The sequence below is a fragment of the Cynocephalus volans genome, chromosome 9 (genome assembly GCF_027409185.1).
Source record: "Cynocephalus volans isolate mCynVol1 chromosome 9, mCynVol1.pri, whole genome shotgun sequence".
NCBI classification, from domain to species: Eukaryota; Metazoa; Chordata; class Mammalia; order Dermoptera; family Cynocephalidae; genus Cynocephalus; species Cynocephalus volans.
Window position 1 is genome coordinate 122,314,048 of NC_084468.1, and position 19,935 is coordinate 122,333,982.

Consider the following 19,935-nt stretch of genomic DNA (forward strand, 5'->3'; position numbering starts at 1 on the left):
GCTAAGTAAATTCAGATTACTTTATCCAGCATTCAAATTCTCCTCCCTCTAGCCCCACCCAACCCTTACAGTCTCATTTCCCATTAATTTCCTAAACTCTAGTGGAGAAACATCAGTAGCTGTTGCTCATAGCTACTCATACTGGCCCTTGTGCTGGAATGTCTCTCTTTTCATCTCAAGTCCAAATTCTCTCCCTCATTCAAGGCCCAGATAAGTGTCACAAATCCTTTCATGTCCCGCTATCTGTTCAATCTCATTTTTCTCTAACCCAAGTATTGCTCTATTTATGCTTATATTGTGGCACTTATTCTTTCTTATCTTATGTAATAGATTTTTATGCCACTCATTAAATGGTGAGGTTGGCCCACATAGTAAACCTGTATATGCTTCAGAGTCAGGCAGACAGAGGTTCAAGTCTTAGTCCAACTACTCACTAGCTAAGTGACCTTAGGAAAGGTAGCTAACCTCAGGCATATTGTCTGTAAAAGCAAGTATTAAATTAATTTAATCTATTAATTTAAAGAGTAATTGTACATATAAAGTGTTTATCACACAGTTAACATTCAAATGCTGGGAGGTATTTTTCCAAGCTTCATAAGTGCCAGCAAATTTCATAAGATAATCTCAGTACTCACAGGTTTAATGCCAGTTTGCATTTGAAGAAGCTGAGTACCAAGTCACACATAGGGACAGAGAGACCATAAGCTCTTTATTCATATTCATTTTCCTCATAGCACCAAACCATGTACATAATAGGTGCTCGGGTAACAAAAAATAGTGAGTAAATGATTCAAATTTTTCAGAAACAAACAAATATTACTGATTTCTGACCAAAACCAAATTAAGAAAGTAGCTATGCCAATAAGTCAATCATAGTTAATGTTTTATGTTACATGTCTTTATGATGTGAAAAAAGGCAATCAGGACATAAATTTAAAAGTGATTCTAAATTTGGAAGTTGTCTTGAGAAACAAGAAAGGAAATAAGAAAATAATTTTCTGCTACAGACAAAGCAAACTTAATATATCTTTTAGGTAAAATAATCCAAAATGCCTAGAAGGTAGTAATGACACAAAAGACCTGGAGCAAAGAACAGTAACAAATGATCTACAGGCTTGCACTACAATAAAGAAACAGAAGGATGAAAGAAAACAAAACACTAATGTAATTCTGCTGTAAGCTCAGAGGAATCATGATACTAAACAGAATTTCACCTACAAAGCTCTGGTCAGTTCTGGGTATCATGGTGTGTAATAGTTGTAAAATACTGGAGGCATTTTTGAAAAAAAGCAATAAAAGTGAGCCCAGTAATAGTTGGATATGGGCTGAATCTACACGTTGCTTCTGTGTGCGAGTGGACTGTAAAATTTGGTCCTGACCATTTACTTCCATTAACACAGCAACAAAGAACAGATTGGCTTCAAGAATCAAACAATTCTGCAAACATCTACATTAGTGCATGCAAACTTATTACATCTCCAAAAAAATCAGTATATAGTCTCTTTTCAGAATTTCAAACCTAAAGGAGATGGACCCACTTTCCAGTTTTCTCTAGATATAAGACAAGTAAACCCAGATAGATTTTGTTTCTAATGAAAGTTTTGCCTGCTACAAGGAGTGAGCCAATATAGCAAAATTAACATTAACAAGGAGGGAATGAGCACATTGCTAAAGAAGAGGAATGGTACTCTACCATTTAAGAGACTGGGTTCTCTAGCTACATTCCTGGATTCAATCCCAGCTCCACTAAATACTTAACTTTAACCCTGGGCAAATTATTCAATCTTGCCAGACCTCAGTTCACTCAAACAGGGCTAATAACAGCATTTACAACCAAGAGGGAGGTAATAAGATTAAATGAACTAATACAGCTAATGTACTTAGAGCAGTCTCCAACACACAACTAGCGTTTACTAAGTGTTAGTTATTACGAATAATTTTCAAAAACTAAGCTTGAAATCAAATGGTAGTGTGCATGAAGTGTAGATTGGAGGAAATCACCCAAAATGTATAGCCAGAAATTCTGAGTTCAAGTTGGAGTTGTAGGACTCATTTGATGTGTGACCTATAAAGTGATCTCTTGCTTTTGTTCTCTGTGCTTCAGTTTCCTCAGATATGACAATATTTCTCTTCTTTTATCTAATGATTTTTATGAATATCCATTTATAAGAAAGCCCATGAAAGTCTTTATATGTTATTTTATTTTTCTTATCATCAGCACATGTCAGAGTACACATATGTGCAGTAAATGTGATGTTAGATGAATCTCATAACAAATTGATTTCAGGTAACTCTTTGAGGAACTGTTTTGAGGTAATTATTGAGAAAGTAGAAGAAGAGAGAAGAATTCACACATCATAAAGCAATGCTTATGGGGGTTTATTGATTGATTGATTTGTTTTATTTTAATTTTCCAGATAATTATCTGTAATTTTCACTTTTGCATATATTTAATCAAGTGCCTGTATATTGATATACAAAATTAAGTTATTTTTCTCATTAAGAAAAGCAAGACAATACCTAAATTTTACTAAATTTAAATTATATTCAATATATTATATGTCAAGTTATCAGATCATAAATTTCAGCTATTTCAGAGGTGAGCAATGGGCAACTTCCAAAATGTATTTAAGTCAACAGATTCAATTTATTTCCCCACAGACACTTTCTGGAACTGATTGCAAGGAGCAAAATGGATTAATTTTAAAATAAACATTTCTTCTCTGGGACATAAAAAAAGTTTTTGAGGTACAGCAAAATAATTTTTTTTATATAAAGTCACATCTTGCTTCCATAGAAAACAGTACATAGAACTTAGTACTCCAAGAACAGACTGGAAATACAAATGAAAAGACATATAAATCCACAAGGAATGCATTCTTAAGGCAGTTGTGAGAGAAGAAAGAGCAGAAAAATGTGGAAGAAAGGCTTCCTGATTTGTATTGTATGTATATTACTATTGTATGTAAGGTGATCTAATACATTGGCTGGCAATTGAGGTGAATTGATCATCTAGTAATCCACTTTGTAAAATAGGCTTGAGTATAAACATGTGTTTCTAAGTGTCTCATTCCATGAGATCTACCTTTACTTTCAAATTATCATTCCTTTCCAAAATTTCAACCTCTATCTATCATTTCTCTTTGTAGCATAAAACATCTGTTGCTTTTCTACCTTTTGGCCCAAATGCTAAGATTTATAAAGTTATTTAATGATTTATTAGACCCATTTATTTCTGTATAGTGGTACCAAAGAGTTATCTCATGGAACATGCAGATTTATTCCTTATGGCATTAAACATGGGGGGTTAATAATTATTAACAATAATAACACTGAAAATATTTGTTGAGTGCATGCTAAATGTCAGACAATTGTGGTATAGTTTTTCACAGTTACATGGCTTTTTTAATATTTATTAGTGTATTTGACCCTTATAACATCTCTATAAAGTAAAACAGATGTCACTTCACCCATTTTAGACTTGAAGAATCTCCCCAGCCAACACCATACTTAATAGTAAAACTGTAATGGCATTCTCATTAAAGTCAAGAATAAGAGAAGAATGGCTCTTTTGTCATTCTTGTGCAGCATCGTTCTGAAATTTCTACCTAACAAAGTATAGATGCTGAAAAAGAAGAGACAAAAATTATTTTCTTTGCATGTGACATTATTGCTCAACATGTAAAACTCGGTGAAATTTACTGAAAAAACTGAACAAAAAAAAGAAAAACAACTATAGCTGTTGGGTTTGGGTTTCTCTGCAAATGATAAAACAACCTTAATAAACAGCAGCTTATACCTGCAAAGATAATTCTCTCATGTAAAGAGTGTGGAGGTAGGTGGCAAATCCACAAAATCATTAAGGAGCCAGCTTTCTCCAACTTTCTACTTTGCTGTCCCTAGGGAATATCCTCCTGGTAAGGTTGGCTCCTGGATCTAGCTATCACTGCATTTTAGCTAACAAGGTTTAAGAACCAGTGTCCAGAAGTCACATATGACATTTCTGTTCATATGGCCACACAGAATGGCAAAAGAGGTTGAGAAATGTCTTTACTCAAGATGGCCACGTTTCCAGCTAAAAACTCAAGAGTCCTGTTAATGAAGAAAAGAGTGCATTCTAGGTATTAACTAAAAGTCACACCTTCAATGCAATTCACAATATCCATAAGAAAAAAAGAAATTACAAAAAAATAAAGTTAATAAAATATGCACTAGAAACTACAAAACCCTCCTGAAATTTTTTAAATAAGTGAAAATAAATAAAGAAATAAATGAAAATAAATATTATGTTCCCAGACTGAAAGATTCGGTAATGTAAATATCTAAATTCCCCCCAGATTAATCAACAAGCAGTATGTAATTAGAATAAAATCCCAAAGGAATTATTTGGAATTTAACAAAATGATTCTGAAGTGTTGAAAAATAAATGGGCAAGAATAGGTGAGAAATTTTAGAAAGAAAAGAGGGGAAGCAGCTGACTTACTCTATCAGATATTAAAGCACACCATGAAATTACAATGATTAAAGCAGTGTGAAATGGCACAAGAATTAACACAGATATCAATGACAGAGTATCAAATCCAGAGAGATAGATAATTGTTTATAAAAATTTAGTAAATGATAAAACTGGTGGTATAGGTACATGATAAAGTAGTATACGATAAGAACAAAAGTAGAAGGAAGGAGATAAAAATAAGAATAGAATCAATAAATACTTTTAAAATCTGAAAAATAAAATAGAAAAAAAGTCAACAAGGACAAAAGTTGTAACATCTAGGCAAGAATGACCAAGGGTAGAGAGAAAGAGAAACAGAGACAAAGAATATTGAAAATAAAAGTAAAAGTAAGCAAATCTGGAGGAACTGCAGCTCAAAATCTAAGAGTGTTTAAGGAACCACCTAAGGTTATAAATACAATAAGGTTTAGAGCTAGACCTCAAACTCAGGTCTTCTGACTAAGTTTTGTTTATTCATTTATATATTCCTGAGACATGTTTTCCCATAATCAATTCATTCAGTAATCATTGGCCTGGATAGAGCGATGGGAAAACTAGACAGTACTTGATTTTCTTCTCTCAGGCTGTCCCTCATTCTTTGTACGTATTTTTCCCGTTTCTTCCCGGCAAAGAACATCACACAAAGAGATAATCCATAGAAACTAGGATGGCAGGCATTGCTGGGCCCTTCCTCTCTGGAATTAAAAGTCCTCAAGGCCAAGTCTGGAATTTGAAAGAAAAAAATCCTTAATATAAATGTAATCTTAAATACCTTGAACTCTATCCACCTCATTCCTGTTGTTGTTGCAGCAAACATGTATGCTGCAGACATTCACTCCAAGGATGCACTGAGCCCCGTCACTTTCACAGGCCCTTCGTGCCTCTGGAGCCCCCACGTCATTCACAAAATCAGAGGTGTTGGCATGGGCATTCTGTAAATTTCCTTCCACTCTGGCATTCTGTGAGCCTGTGATTCTAGAAATGTGAGTAACTACTGAAAGACACATTTCAGAGATCTAGATTGCATTTTCATTTATGAAACTCTCTTTACTTAAAACATATGGTCTGCAGCTGATTTAGGAATGGGCTTCTATCCTACCATTGGATGTATATCATTATGAAAGACTCTTATAATCTCCACATCCCTAAAGCCATGTAGAGTTTTCTCTTTCATTCTTGTATCTCAATAGGAGACCAGAAGACATCACATCTCCAGCATGAACATTTGGTAGAGATGATATCATTTCCAGATGCTTTCTTATTTTTCATCTGTTTAATGACCTAACTCATCAAAGAGTTGGAGGATTTCTAAGTTTGGCTCCATCTGGGTATTATGGGGGAAAATGTAGAAAGCATTCTTGCCAGGAGTGTCTCAATTATGACTGCCAAATAAGGCTTCCAATATGTAAAGTGATTCCCTGCCCCCTTCCTTTTCAGTTAATAGATCAATCTATGCATAGATAAGGTACTAAAATTATTAACACCTATCTTCAAGGCCAATAAGAGGAAGTTTAATCTAAACAACACTTTGTGATTCTGCTGTCCAGTTGATTGTTCTGTGTACCTCAATAGTTGTTTCAGAGACAGGATGACTACAGACTTCACATTTATAAGTTACTAAAAATTCATAGATGAGTACATAGTGATGAAAATGTTGGACATAGACTACTCCAGAAAACATACGCTTGGAATAACTTTTGGCATGACTGATCTGAGATTCTCCAAGTAGCAATAATCTCAATTCTTTTCAGAATTCTGTGTATACTTTAGATATCTTATTCTTACATATTGGATAAAATTTATTTCCAATAAAGTAATAGAAAAATATATAGATGAATCCAATTAACATAAGGTAATATGGACATAACTTACCTATGCAAAATTCGTCTCTGCCACCATCTCATCCCACCAGAATATTCTAATGAAACTGGAACTAAGAGGAATAGACCCAATTTCGGGGAAACTAAAATAGGTGTGACAAAATCAATCCTCCTCTCAGAGTGATTTATTCTTATTATTAAACACTTGTAATGATTCTGATTATCCCTTCTCTGTATCCAGAGTTGATCATTTAAGATGATTTAGAATCCAGTTTGGAATGTCTTATCTTTTTAAAAGTATCAATTTTAAAAGTTGATGCTATATTTTCTTTGAATTTGTGAGATTGCATTAATGAGAGATTATATTTTTTTATTCAGAAGACTTTGGAGACTTTTATTCTGAGACGAGCATATCCACGTACTGACTAATTTTAAAGGACTAAAATATGCTGCTATGCTTTATCTCACCTAGAAAAGGAATGATCTCAACTGGCACATATCTGTACACTTCACCTATGCTCACCTAGCACAGCACTGAGCTCATTTAGGCATTTATATTTTTTCAGCTAGTACTGATGACAATTAAGAAATCTGGGGTGAATATTTTACCTATCTGCAAGCTTTTACAATTTTCCTACTACTTTCCATGAAACCATCATAATTTGGGGAAAATCTTATCAAATGATCATTTCTTTATCTTCATGTTAAATTTAATATTACCCTGATTATGGCAGCACATTTGTTTTTTGGATATTTAAGAAATGCACATAACTTTCATGTCATGTGTTAACCATGTCTTTACTGGGGGCCTAAGGACAGAATAATAACAAGTATAACACATGTTATGTCTTTGACATAGGACTCTGCCTGTACGGTCAAGACATCTAGGAGGGTGAATTAGTTAGAGGTCCCTTTCCCTGGGTTCTCTCTTCCCCACTCTCTTCTCCCTCCTCCAGGGTCCTGGCTTTATCCTGCAGCTTGCCCTTTGATCCATTTGCAGCTCCAGCCTGGGAAAGAACAAGAGATCTTTCTTCTTCAGGGACCAACACTCACAAAAAAAAAAAAAAAAAAGTTTATCTCCTACTAATGCTCATGGCATTTATACACCAAAAGATCCCTCCTCACCAAGATTAAAATAGAAAGGATTAAAGAAATGAAAGGAGAGATAACCCTGTCCTGTTCACATGCATTTTCCCCCAAAATCACAAGGTATGAAAAGGATAAGTATCTTACTAGAGTCGAGCCATCTTTCATTCTATAAAGTATAGCGTGAACCTGGCTGAATTTTTTCCAACAACATCTGTTGTTATTTCTCATAACACAGAAAGCAAGCGATAGCCTCAAGTCTATACTGACAAATGTCAGTGAAGGTGATAAGCCTTTCCCTTGTGATGTGATATGTTTCCAGTTGTAGAGATATCCTCCATATGTGTGGAACAACGTATGTAATTATCTCCTAAGACGTCAACCAATGTCTGCGTAAAATTTTGATGTTGTTTAGGAGGATTATTTTTTTTTCTTAAAACACACACATAAAGTTAAGTTTTTGAAAAGCTTTACTTTCTCTGTGAAAACCTCCAATCTAACAAAATTAGAGTTAACATTAAAAATTGATTTCTAAATAGATCCCTGTTTCAAGTATTCATTCTGATTAAAAATATCAAGCTTAAAGATATATAATTACTATTTATAGCTGAAATTTAATAGGCAATCTAACCTTTTCAAAAAGAACTTCTAGTGTGAACCATGAGATGAGATGTCCACTTAACAAGAGATTTTATTTTCACATTGTCCTATGCATGTTATAAGCTAAAGGACTTTTTTTTAGAACAAGTGAGATGAAAGAGTTGTTATTCTTATTTTGATGTCCTTGAAGAGCATATCACATCAAGCTTATCCACAATAATAATGATTGATGAGTTTCATCTAAAGATAATCCTTAATACCTTAGAGAATGATCCCAATTGATAGAAATAGCAGCAAAATTCATGCTCAGTGAATGCTTTTGTAAGCACAAACATGTGCAATCAATAATGTTGAAAAAAAGAAGCATATGTCAATCCCAACATGGCACAAAGGAAAGAGGGTTGACATAATTTTAAATTTCTGGATATTCATCTCAGCTATGAGACTTAAGAACAGTGGACATTGGGGAATTTAGTTAATTTCTATGAAATTTAGAGTCTACATGTATAAAATAAGCAGTTGCTTAATTGTGTCTCTTCTCTCTTGATTTTAAATTCTATTCAACTAGAGATCTTGTCTCTCTGGTTCATTCCTGCTTTACAAGTGTTGGAGTGAGCTGGACTGAAGCCATATTGGGACCTAGAACCACATGTGCTTAAAAGATTTTAAAAAGCCAGTTTTTTTCTTGGCATGCATTTCTCTGAATTCCCTCATTTCCCATGGTTATTTGATATTTTGAACATTGGTTACAGGACAAGATGACATTATTTGCATGAATGTAAAGTTGTTTTCCAGCCAGCCTGAAGCCGCAGGTTTGCACATACTACTTGACCCTGACATATGAATGGGAGCAGAAACCAGACGGAGTCTTGGCGAGATCTTTCATTCACCTAAGACCTTGCATGAAAGCCTCGCTGCTCACGTGGCCCTTCCTCCTTCTTTTCATTGCCCATGTTCCATTCGCTCAACCCCCTCTTTAAAAGAACCCTCAGTAAACCTGAGTCTTTGAGATGCTTTAGCCTGGCCATTCTCTTTTGGGTTTACTGGGGAGACGGGATAGCTTACCATCTCTCCTCAGGTCACTGGTATTCCTGAATAAAAGCTGACTTCCATTTTCACAAACATTTGACTTTTGGATTGTTTGGTTTTTGTTTGGGGGCAGGCAGCTGGACCTGTGAGTTTGGTATCAGACTTTGAGAAGCCTCAGCAAGGAGCTGAGTGCACCCTGTAGCACAGTGTCCAGCATATTGTATGGCTCTTAGTAAATGCAGAATACTTATTTGATGACTGAAAGAATGAGATTACTCAACATTCAATAAATATTCATTGTGAGCCACATGTGGTCCAGGTACTGTTCTAGTTGCTAGGTATGGGGTGGTTAGAGGGGAGTATGCAGAGAAAAATCCCTACCTTTGTGGACCTTATACTCTAATGCAGAAGACAATTAAAACAGATAGGCAAAATTGATACCAAAAATAAAGAAAACACAAAGCAGGAAAGGAGGATATGAAAAATCAGATGTTGGGACGAGGGTGAAATTTCAGTTAGGCTTGCTAGGAAAGTCCTTGGTGAGAAGGTGACTTTCAAGTAAAGACAAGAAGAAAATGGGCTGCTCACATAGCTATCATGGAAGAGATCTTTCTAGACAAAGGCGGTAGAAATACAAAGACCCTGAGGCAGGAGGCTCAAGAAAACAGCTCAGGGGCCAATGTCATCTACTGAGAAAAATGAATGAAGGGAGGGAGGATAAATCAGAGAGGAAAGGGAGAGCGCAAATTATATGAGACTTGTTGGTTAAAGCAAGGACTTGGGCTTTTATTCTGCAAGAGACAAGAAGCTGCCAGAAGGTTTTGAGCACAGGAGTGACATGATCTGCCTTATATTTGAACAAGATTACTCTGGCTGCTGTGTTAATAATAGACTATAGGAAGGCAAAGGTACAAGTAAAATAAACACCTACCTCATGGCATTTTTGTAAAGATTACTCAAGAATGTATGTAGTAGCCTAACACAGACCTGGCACTATTTGCCCTTACTGAAAGAGAGCTGTCATTATTCTCATAAATAGTGGCTGTGCTCTTCCTGCAGACACATATACCGAGGCTCTGTGTTGTCACTGTTAACAATCCCAAGAGACCACTCCTCCTTTATGGCAGCCTGGGAGTTGGGGTGTTGGATTAATATGAGCAACAGTAATCAACAGACTCCCAAAAGAAAAGAAATGGTCCTGGCATGGAATGGAGTTATGCAGGCAAAGTGAAGCAATAACACTGTTTAGCATCCCTGCCCTGCAGCAGGGCCCCCATTCACTTAACGGTGAGGCATGAAAGGGTTGTGAGGATGCTGGGAATTATCTTTTATCAAAATGTTTACATCTAAATTCCACAGCTAGCATCCAAGGGCAGCCATTCACATCCACATCTCCTAACAGAATACACAGGGGCGCTATAGACTCTCTCCATGTCTAATACGTGTTCCTGAGGAAAAGCTAAAAGCTACGCAAAACTTGACAAAATTCATGAACCCTAATTAAGTTTCTCCTTAAAACACCATCATTAGACATTAACTAGGGATGTTTTATTCTCTGAAGGAGTAACTGGTTAGTTTGACTTCTGCTTAATAAAAAGAACCCCGCAATTTCAGGGGAGGCAGTTCAAGCAGTTCTGACTCTGCAAACAAACAGCTGAGCAGGTGGTGTTTCCCTTCCACTCTCTCCCCACGTCCTGCTCACACATGTTGAAAGGCTCCTCGTTCCTGTGGCTGCCCTCACTTCACTGCTACTCCTGGGAGGGTTTGCAGCAGTTCATTCAATAATGGTTTATTGAGTGTCTATTCTGTGCCAGGTGCTATTCTAAGCACTAATGATACGGCAGTAAACCTAACGGACACTGCTCTCTGAGAGCTCCCTTTCAAGTACCTGCAGAGGTTATGGAAGAGGAAGATGTCAGGCCAAGAAAGAAGACCCCACCACCAGGTCCTCCCTGTCACTGCATCTCTCCACCCCCAACCACCCTCACCAGTGGCCCTAGGTAGGTGCTGACAATAGCCTTCTTTGGAAGGAAAACACTTGAAAACAAGTCAGGCCTTTCCTCTGAAATCACATTTCACTTCTGTGGGATGTAACCACCCATCACTTCATCTTTGTGCATCTATATATGTGATACTGAGTAGAAAGAAGGGAGGTAGAGCGACAGAGAGAGGGAAGACGTGTGTTGGAAATTTGTCCATAGTAAATAAAGTAGAATCCAGGAACATCCATTTGTTATCTTTTGAAGTATCTTTTGCAACTTTACAATTTTCCCTTTAATTATTATTTTTATCCCTATTCTGATTTTAGTTTCTACATCACCTAGAAATACTATTTTCCAGAGAATATTCACTAAAGTTAGCCACTATGCAAGACACTTTTGGTTGCCTACTCAGCATTCTTTCCCCATTTTACTTTCCTACCAAAACCCAAATTTTATTCAGAAATCCCCTTCCCATTTATAATGCCAGGAAAAAAATGACATGCCCAGTTCCAGGGGTAATCAGAGCATTTCCAGGGAAGTGTTAGCACTTAAGGAGCAGACATGTGGCCTGAGATGACTGAATGGAAGATGCCCATGGTTGGGGGAGAAGTGTAGTTTTTTCTCTGTCTCCTGCTAGATAAAAACAAGAGATTAGAGTCAACACTGTGAGAGACGGAAGCTGAGCCCACCACTAAGCACTTAAATGAATCAAACCTGAGGCTATAGGAGATGACAGATTTCTTTATTGTCTCAGCCAGTCTGAGTCAGGTCCTCTATTCCTTGCAGCCCAAAGCATTATATCACATACACATTGGAATTTTCGCAGCTCTGGGCAAATGTAGGATTTATTTGTACTTCAGATTCCAAACAGGAAAATATTCTTCATATCACAGGATCTTTTTAAACCACTTCTGTTTTTATGACATAAAGAAAGAAAGCTGTGCCAGAGCACAAAAGTCTGATCCTGGCAGAGAGCATAAACATAGAACTCTCAGGTTAGATTTTTAACACAACAGACCCACTGCATTATAAGATTAGTTTGGGCACTCAAAGATGGAATTTAAACGAATTCATAAGTAAAGACCATGCTATAAAAATAGGGTTCTGAAACAGAAGCTCTGGAGACAGCTTAACCATGTAGAATGAGAAAAATGTAGGGTGTGAGATGAGAATCCAGACTGGACCACAAATGTTTTCTAAAACCAGCAATCCCATTCCTTAATGAAGATGAGTATGAGACAACTAACAGAAACTACTCATGTATCTATTAGACCATAAAATGTATCTAACATATATGTTTAGTAAATTTTATTGTTTTTCTTATAGTCTGTTCAATCATTCTCAACAGATTCTGTTCTTAAACCCATAAATAAATTCTAAGTATTGTTATCTGTAGACATATTGATAGATTAGGGTACATCCTCGCTGGTAGATTGTTTGCAAAGAAGGTTGCATCCATTTCTCCCATCCTAGAAACGTGTGACTCTAGAAATTGACTTAGTCACTCTTCTCCATATGGAACTATTTTGCCTCCCCTTGATATGGACTGGCCCTGTCTTTGCGACTTGGTATAACCAATAGTATGTAGCAGAAGCATATTGTGTGACTTCAGAGCCTTGACTTCAAGAAGACATGCAGCTCCTCTCTTGCTCTTTTGCTGCCCTGAGACTGCCATGTAAGGAAGCCCAAGCCAGCCTCATTGGGGACAAGCAACGAGGACAGAGACCTTGTGGAAAAGGCCCAGCAACCTCCATCGAGGCCCCAGACATGATACTGAGACTGTCTGGGACCAGCAAGTCAACTCACCAACTAACAGCAGCCACATCAATGACACTGGTGAGACTTGCAGAACTAACACCCAGCTGAGCCTAGCACACATTGCAGAACTGTGAGCAAATATTTTCAAACCACTAAGTTTGGGAGTATAAAGGTGACCCATCTTTCCTGTCTTCTGAAGTCAGGATTCCAGTGCAAAGATCAAGTAAAAAGTACACCCAGTGCAAGATTCTATCTTTTATTTCTTTTTCGCTGCTTGGATGTGCAACGTGTTATGCTACAAATAAATGTCTTAGAAAGGCCTCAAGGTGTTTTTAAGAGATAAGTCATTCTAGAAGGACAACCACTTCCTCTTCAGTGGAAGATCTAGTTCCCTACATTCTAAACCTCTGACACCTTCTTTACCTTCACGACTACTCCCCTTTTTCTCCCATCTGCCTGCCATAGGTCACAGTAAATACTGCCCATGATTGGAACTGGAATGGCAGAAAGATGTGTCCTGTTTCAAGAGCACAGCAGCCAATGGTGGTCACATTGTGCACTCAATCTGTACAATCATTTATATGCACAGGGGGCTTTGGTGAGCTGGTCTGAGACCTAATACACATATACGGTATTAGTGAGAGTTCCAAACCAATAACTTATGAGCCTATTTTGTTACACACAAAACCAATTCATTTAAAAGTGAACTCAGAAGGATACAATTGAGGGACAGCTTTATTCTCCCACACCAACTTCTGGTTCATTCATCCAATCTCTGTCTTTTGCCCTTTGGTAGCATTAGGTTCAGGCTCCATAGCTTTTGGATCACTTTCAGGCTTTTAAAAACTCCAGTCAATTCCAGAGTATTAATCTCTGAGCTAATTCAAAGCTCTTCCCCTCCATTTAATATAAGCCTTACTCTGTATGCTCATTCTAGAAGTTCTAGATTTGTATCACATAAATCTTTGTTGTGGGAAGCTGCCTGTGCATTGTAGGATGTTTAGCAGCAATCCTGGCCTCTGCCCAATTGATGCCAGTATCATTCCTCTGTTGCTTTGCCTCACACGGATTTGTCACCCCTTTTCCCCTGGGTGATGGAGCCACCAAAAATTACTCAAAGCCCATCTCTTCAGATCAGTGAGAAGCCCGGAAAGGGGTTAATCTCCTGGAACCCTCAAAATAGAGGCATTCCTTCCATTTGGGAAATTAACCACAAATTGGGGTTCTCTTCCTGCATTTATTCTCCAGACCAGGAAGTTACAGGAAGAGAACATAGGTGGGTTTTTGCTAAGTACAGTTTAACAAGTTTAATAATAGGAGCTGGTAACATGCAATTAAGTCGATCCACTAACAAAAGCTCGATTTTAGCAAACATTCGCTTCTTACAGCAATTTCCCAGTATCTTTACATATCAATCAGTAACCTGTCTGTCTTTGAGCCAGCAACCTTGCTGTATTACAATTCTTTATCTTACAACAGAGACTATATAGCCTGGGGAAAATTTCCTATCCTTTGCAAGGTCAATCTTTGAAACTGCAAGGCTTTGGAAAACCAGGCCCTGTGAAGTACATTTGTTTGATGCATACTCTACATTCCCCTAGTTGTGACAACCAAAAGTGTCTCCAGATATTACCAAATGTCCCTTGGGAGGCTAAACTGTCCCCAGTTAAGAATTACTGCTCTAGATCATGCATTCTTAATGATGGTGTTTTTGCTGCAAGGGGATGAAAATTGGTTCCTGGCAAAAAAAAATCTTAGATGGTCCAATGATTTGTGGACCTCCAAATGGTCACAGTACTTAGCATATGGTATTCCTGTGGCATACAATTTATGGAGAAGGAGAAAGGCAATTAGGAAAAGAAAAAGCTAATAAATGGCTTCTTCCTTGAGAGAGTGGTAATAAAAAAAAGGGTCACGAAACACTGCTCTAGACCAACAGTGGCGTGTGACGTCTGTTCCTTCCCTCTTTTCTCCCTCATTTGCTCTGCCAGTGAGGGTAAGAATTGGAGGGACAAGTTCTTTTTACTTAGCTGGTGTTAGGTAATTACCCCTGGGTTATTGAATCCCCTCTGCCATGGCAAGCCTCCAGCAGTGGGTGTCATGGAAGCAGAGTGCCTGGGTGGTTTTTCACAGATTTCCACTCTGTACCTCTCTGTGATGGGTAAAACATCCTTTACGTGACCCCAGCAGTGAACCACACCCAGACTCTGCTGTCAGTCCCTGTGCAATTCTCTTGGGTGGACTTATTTAGAGACGGCTTTAGTCTGGCTACCTGTGTTGGGCTGGCTGGTATGGAACTTTTTGAGGGGTCTTGGAGCAGCCCTCACTTGCCTTAAGGGGGAAGCAACTCTCTCCCTTCCCCCATCGACTGTTCTTTCTACTCTGGTGAATACCTTTACTTACCTGGGCTGGAGGTGAGTAAGCAGGATTGGGAGTTTGGCCACTTTTAATAAGGGCTTTGAGGATCTGTCTAAAATCTCTTTGCAGGATATTTTGTCCTCAGCTTTGAGGCATCATTAAAAATTCTGAGACAACAAATAACATTCATTAAATTCTCATTTATACAACCCATTGGTCAATTGGAACTATATGGGGATGGAAGAATTTAAGCCAGTGTTTCCTAGTCTGTTGTCTGAAAAATTAGGGGATTAGTAAGAGTTCTGTAAACCAATTTGTTTTCTCTTTCATTCATTCAACAGACATTTTATTATTATTATTATTCACATATTCATTATTATAAATCATGATTTTTCTTTATGCCCTTGACCCAACCTATCCCTCCCCAAATCCCCTCCCTCTCTCCCCCACATCTCTAGTAACCTTAGGTTTGTTCTCTCCTTCTGAAAGTTCAATGTGTTGTTGTGGTCTTTTCTTTCTTTCTCTCTTCCTTTATGACTTTCCTTCTTTCCTTCTCTTCTTCTTTCTTAGCATACAGTTATAAGTGAGAACATGCAGTATTTCTCTTTCCTAGTCTGGCATATCTCACTTAACATAATTTTCTCCAGACTCATCCATGTTGTGGCAAATTGCAGAATTTCATTGGTTTTTGTGGCTGAGTAGTATTCCATTATGTACATATACCACATTTTCCTTGTCCACTCATCCATTGAAGGACACTTAGGTTGGTTCCATATTTTGGCTCTTGTAAATAGAGCTGCAATGAACATGGGAGTGCAGGTATCCCTTCAACATGATGATCTCCATTCCTTTGGATATATATCCAGTACTGGGATTGCTGAATTGTATGGTAGTTCTACCTGTAGTTGTTTGAGGAACCTCCATACTGCTTTCCATAGTGGATGTGCTAATTTACAGTTCCACAATGTAGAAGAGTATGCTTTTCCCCACATCCTCAACAGCATTTGTTACACTCAGTCTTTGTAGTAATGGCCAATCTAACTGGAGTGAGATGATATCTTAATGTGGTTTTGATTTGCATTCCTTTGATGAAATGCTGAGCATTTTTTCACATACCTGTTGGCCATTTGTATGTCTTCCTTTGAAAAATGTCTATTCATCTCCTTTGTCCATTTTTTAATTGGATTATTTGGTTTTTTACTGTATAGTTGTTTGAGTTCTTTGTATATTCTGTATATTAAACCCTTGTCAGATGTATAGCTTGCAAATATTCTCTCCCATTGCGTAGGTTGTCTTTCCACTCTGTTGATTGTTTCCTTCACTGTGCAAAAGCTTTTTAGTTTGATACAACACCATTTTTTAAATTTTTTCTGTTGTTGTTTGTGCTTTTGGGGGCTTATTCATAAAGCCTTTGCCCAGTCCTACTTCCTGGAGTGTTTCCCCTATGTTTACTTTTAGCAATTTTATGGTTTCAGTTCTTATATTCAGGTCTTTATTCCGTTTTCATTCAACAAACATTTAATGAACATCTATCAGGAGTTCCTGTGGATACTGCAAGCAGTAAGAAAGGCAAGGTCTCTGCTGTCATGGAGAACAGTCTTGCAAAGGAGTATAACATAAAGCCAGATTGTAATAAGCACTATGGAAAAAGTAAAGTGCTTAATGTAGCAGACAGATTGGAGAGATTGGGAGATGGGGGTGGGATGGGAGTGCTGTTTTGGATTGAGTGACCATAAAGGAGTTCTTTGTGAGGAAACATGTGAGCTGCAGCCAGAATAACAGAAAGGATCAGGTTTTGTGAAGATTTGGGGGGGAAGAATTCAAGGAGAGGAAAAGCAAGTGCAAAGACCCTGAGCAGGAGTAGGCTGGTCATGTTCTGAGAGGAGGTAGCCATGGCACTGGCTATGGTGACAAGAGGAGAATGCTGAGAGGACAGAGAGGCAGCATTCTCTGAGGGGTCCTGAGTGACATGAAACCAGAGGGACACTGCAAGTGCAGCAGTTGCATTGCTATATGTGTGCTGCTATCGTGCAATGCCTGTGAATCTTGAAAATGACATAGACATGCATAGAATGTGTTAAATGTCTAGCAGCTTTCTGTAATGAGGAGAGGGATGGTGATACCTGTCGATGTTAAAAGTTCTTATTTCTGAAAATATTAGAAGCCTCTGCTTGCTCTGACTTACTGATCTTAGATTTATTTGCACAAAATTGAGTTCCTATTCTTTCTTCTATTCTCAGGAGAAATAAAACTTTGCAAAGAGAAAAATGTGTACAGAATCACTCTATATCCTTCTTCAAAGGACTGAATTTTGTATAGAAGAAATGATCTTGAGTGTAGTAGATGGTACAAGCAGAGAAACCAGATATCACTCTCAAGCAGGTATCTCTACATTCTTAGTATGAAAATCCCTCCCACAGAAGCACAGTATCTGATATCTCCAGAGACTCTGCATATGTACATTTCAAACATTTCTAAGTAGAACACGAATTGTACCTTATCACCTTAGCAGACGTAGATTTTTGCTAACAGAGGTTATAAATACAGTTATTTGTAATCATATAAATTGAAAGCAGACTGTTTTTAGTGGCCGATGCCAAAATCATCATGCAACTACCTCTAACTTACTACAAGGGCTTATTTACCATAATTGACTTTCTTGTTGTTTTACCTTGTCTTTGACCCTGTACACAGAGCATGATGCTCCTGAATTTAAAGGAGAAAGTGATTAATGTGGCAAGTGCAGAGACAGCCAAGCTCATACACCCCGATGGGGAAATGAGAGAAGCTGATAAATAATAAACACCAACCACTTCCTCACACTCTGACTCTTCCTTTGGCTGCATTTTTCAGGCAGCCCTTTAAATGAGAGGTCACTTATTTTAAAGCCAAATATACCTCTGTGCTACTTGAAACTTATTTATGCCATGGTCAGGAAAAAATATTTACATCTAAAAATGCTGAACCGTGAAACTCGAGCCACAGGAAATGTTACTTGTATAAAAATATAGAAGTTTGTATCAACATAATTTCCATAATCATTTTTTTCTTCTCATAAAATGACTCTTGCCTTGAGAAACTAACCATAGGTATCCTTTCTGCTCAAATTTTTCTATGAGACAAATCCCAAATCAAAAGCTTTGGGGGTTGAATGTAAAAATCCTTTAACTGGAGAGGGAAAACAACAAAGAAAATCGATTCTGGGAATATAGATGACAGAACAATGGTTTTATGAAATTAAAGAATAACAACAGTGGATTGCAAATTTATTCTGCATAGGATGTACAGAATTAGAAATGGAATATCCAGTTTCTAATTTCTTGGTAATCAGGAGTAAATGAATACTATAATTCACTTTTGTTTTCAAAGATCGTTTATGTCTTCCTCCCACTTCTTACCTATTATTTTTCCATCCTATTGCTCCTTGGGTCTGTTCTGACAGCTGTTAGTTTACTAGCAATTGTGTTCTCTCTTTCTCATAAGAAGTAAAGTAAGTCAGAGCACTGGGAATTAATGGAAAATTCTGTTAACATATCACTGAGTATATTAACAGAGAAATGTAATATGAGTAAGTGGTGTGTGGAGGAAAGAAAGATACAGGAAGAAAAAGGTGAGCATTATTATTGGCACGTAGGTTACTGGACTAAACTGTATGTTTCTGTCAGCTTTGTGCTTCATTCAGATATATCAAGATCATTCTATTTTAGTGGTGGCTCAGGGGTAATTTGTCCCCTACCCCCATCAAAAGTTACAAATTTGAGTCTCTATTAATAGATTTACAATAACCTTCGAATAATGTGGGAAATGCATTGGGTTTAAATCTTGGCTATGCATTGCAGTATCAAATCATGTAAACCTTCTGAGTTTCAGGTTCTTTATGTATAACATGAAATTGTGATACACTAAAATAATGCAGGTGGCAACCCCTGAGCTTGGCACAAAGTAGTTATTACATGAGTGCTTGAGAAAGACTCTAGTATATCATCTGTCTCTGTTTGAGGAAATTCTTTCATGTATTCTTTCTTTTACTCATCCATCATTTAACTACTGAGCACCAAATGCGTGCCAGGCTTTGAACCAGGTGTTAGAGATATGTGGATGTGATGCAAATCCCTAACTTTAAGGAGCTCACAATCAAATGGGAATCTTATTTTTAATTGAGAGATGATCAATTAAAGGATCTTCACAATTTGTTAAGATTTCTGGACTCTTAATAATTAAGCCTTGTCAATCACTAGGGCATATTTCAAGGCAAATGTCACTTTCCCAGAATTGCTTGAACCAAAACTTAGTTTTTACTATGTAGCAGCAAGTATAATGAAAAGAAAAGTATAGTACAAAGGAGTTTAATGTTCAAACCTAACATAGCAAATGTGTATTTATACTATCTTTTCAAATCTCCAGATATACTTTTAAAATCCTGTTTTTGATAGACTTTTCATAAGGCAGTACCCAACTCCCTCTAACACCTCCTGAGTATGATGTAAGGCCTACTCAGGTCAGAGTTGGCATCACCAAGGGAATACCAACAGAGAGAAAAGAGGAGAGAAAGAGGCCAACATGGTGTTTTATTAGTTTGTAATACTGTTAAGACAGATGACACTAGGACATTCCTCCAACACCATTTGTGTGCCTGAGGTCAGTTAGAGAGAATTACTGCTGATCTACCTAAGTCTTGTTTTCTCCCCACAAAATAAATTGACATAAGGTGCTGGGATGACATCACATCTGGGTCAACACTGACTGCAGAAAAAAACAAGGAATCTGAAAAGAATATGAACATGACCCAATCTACTCCATTTGGCAT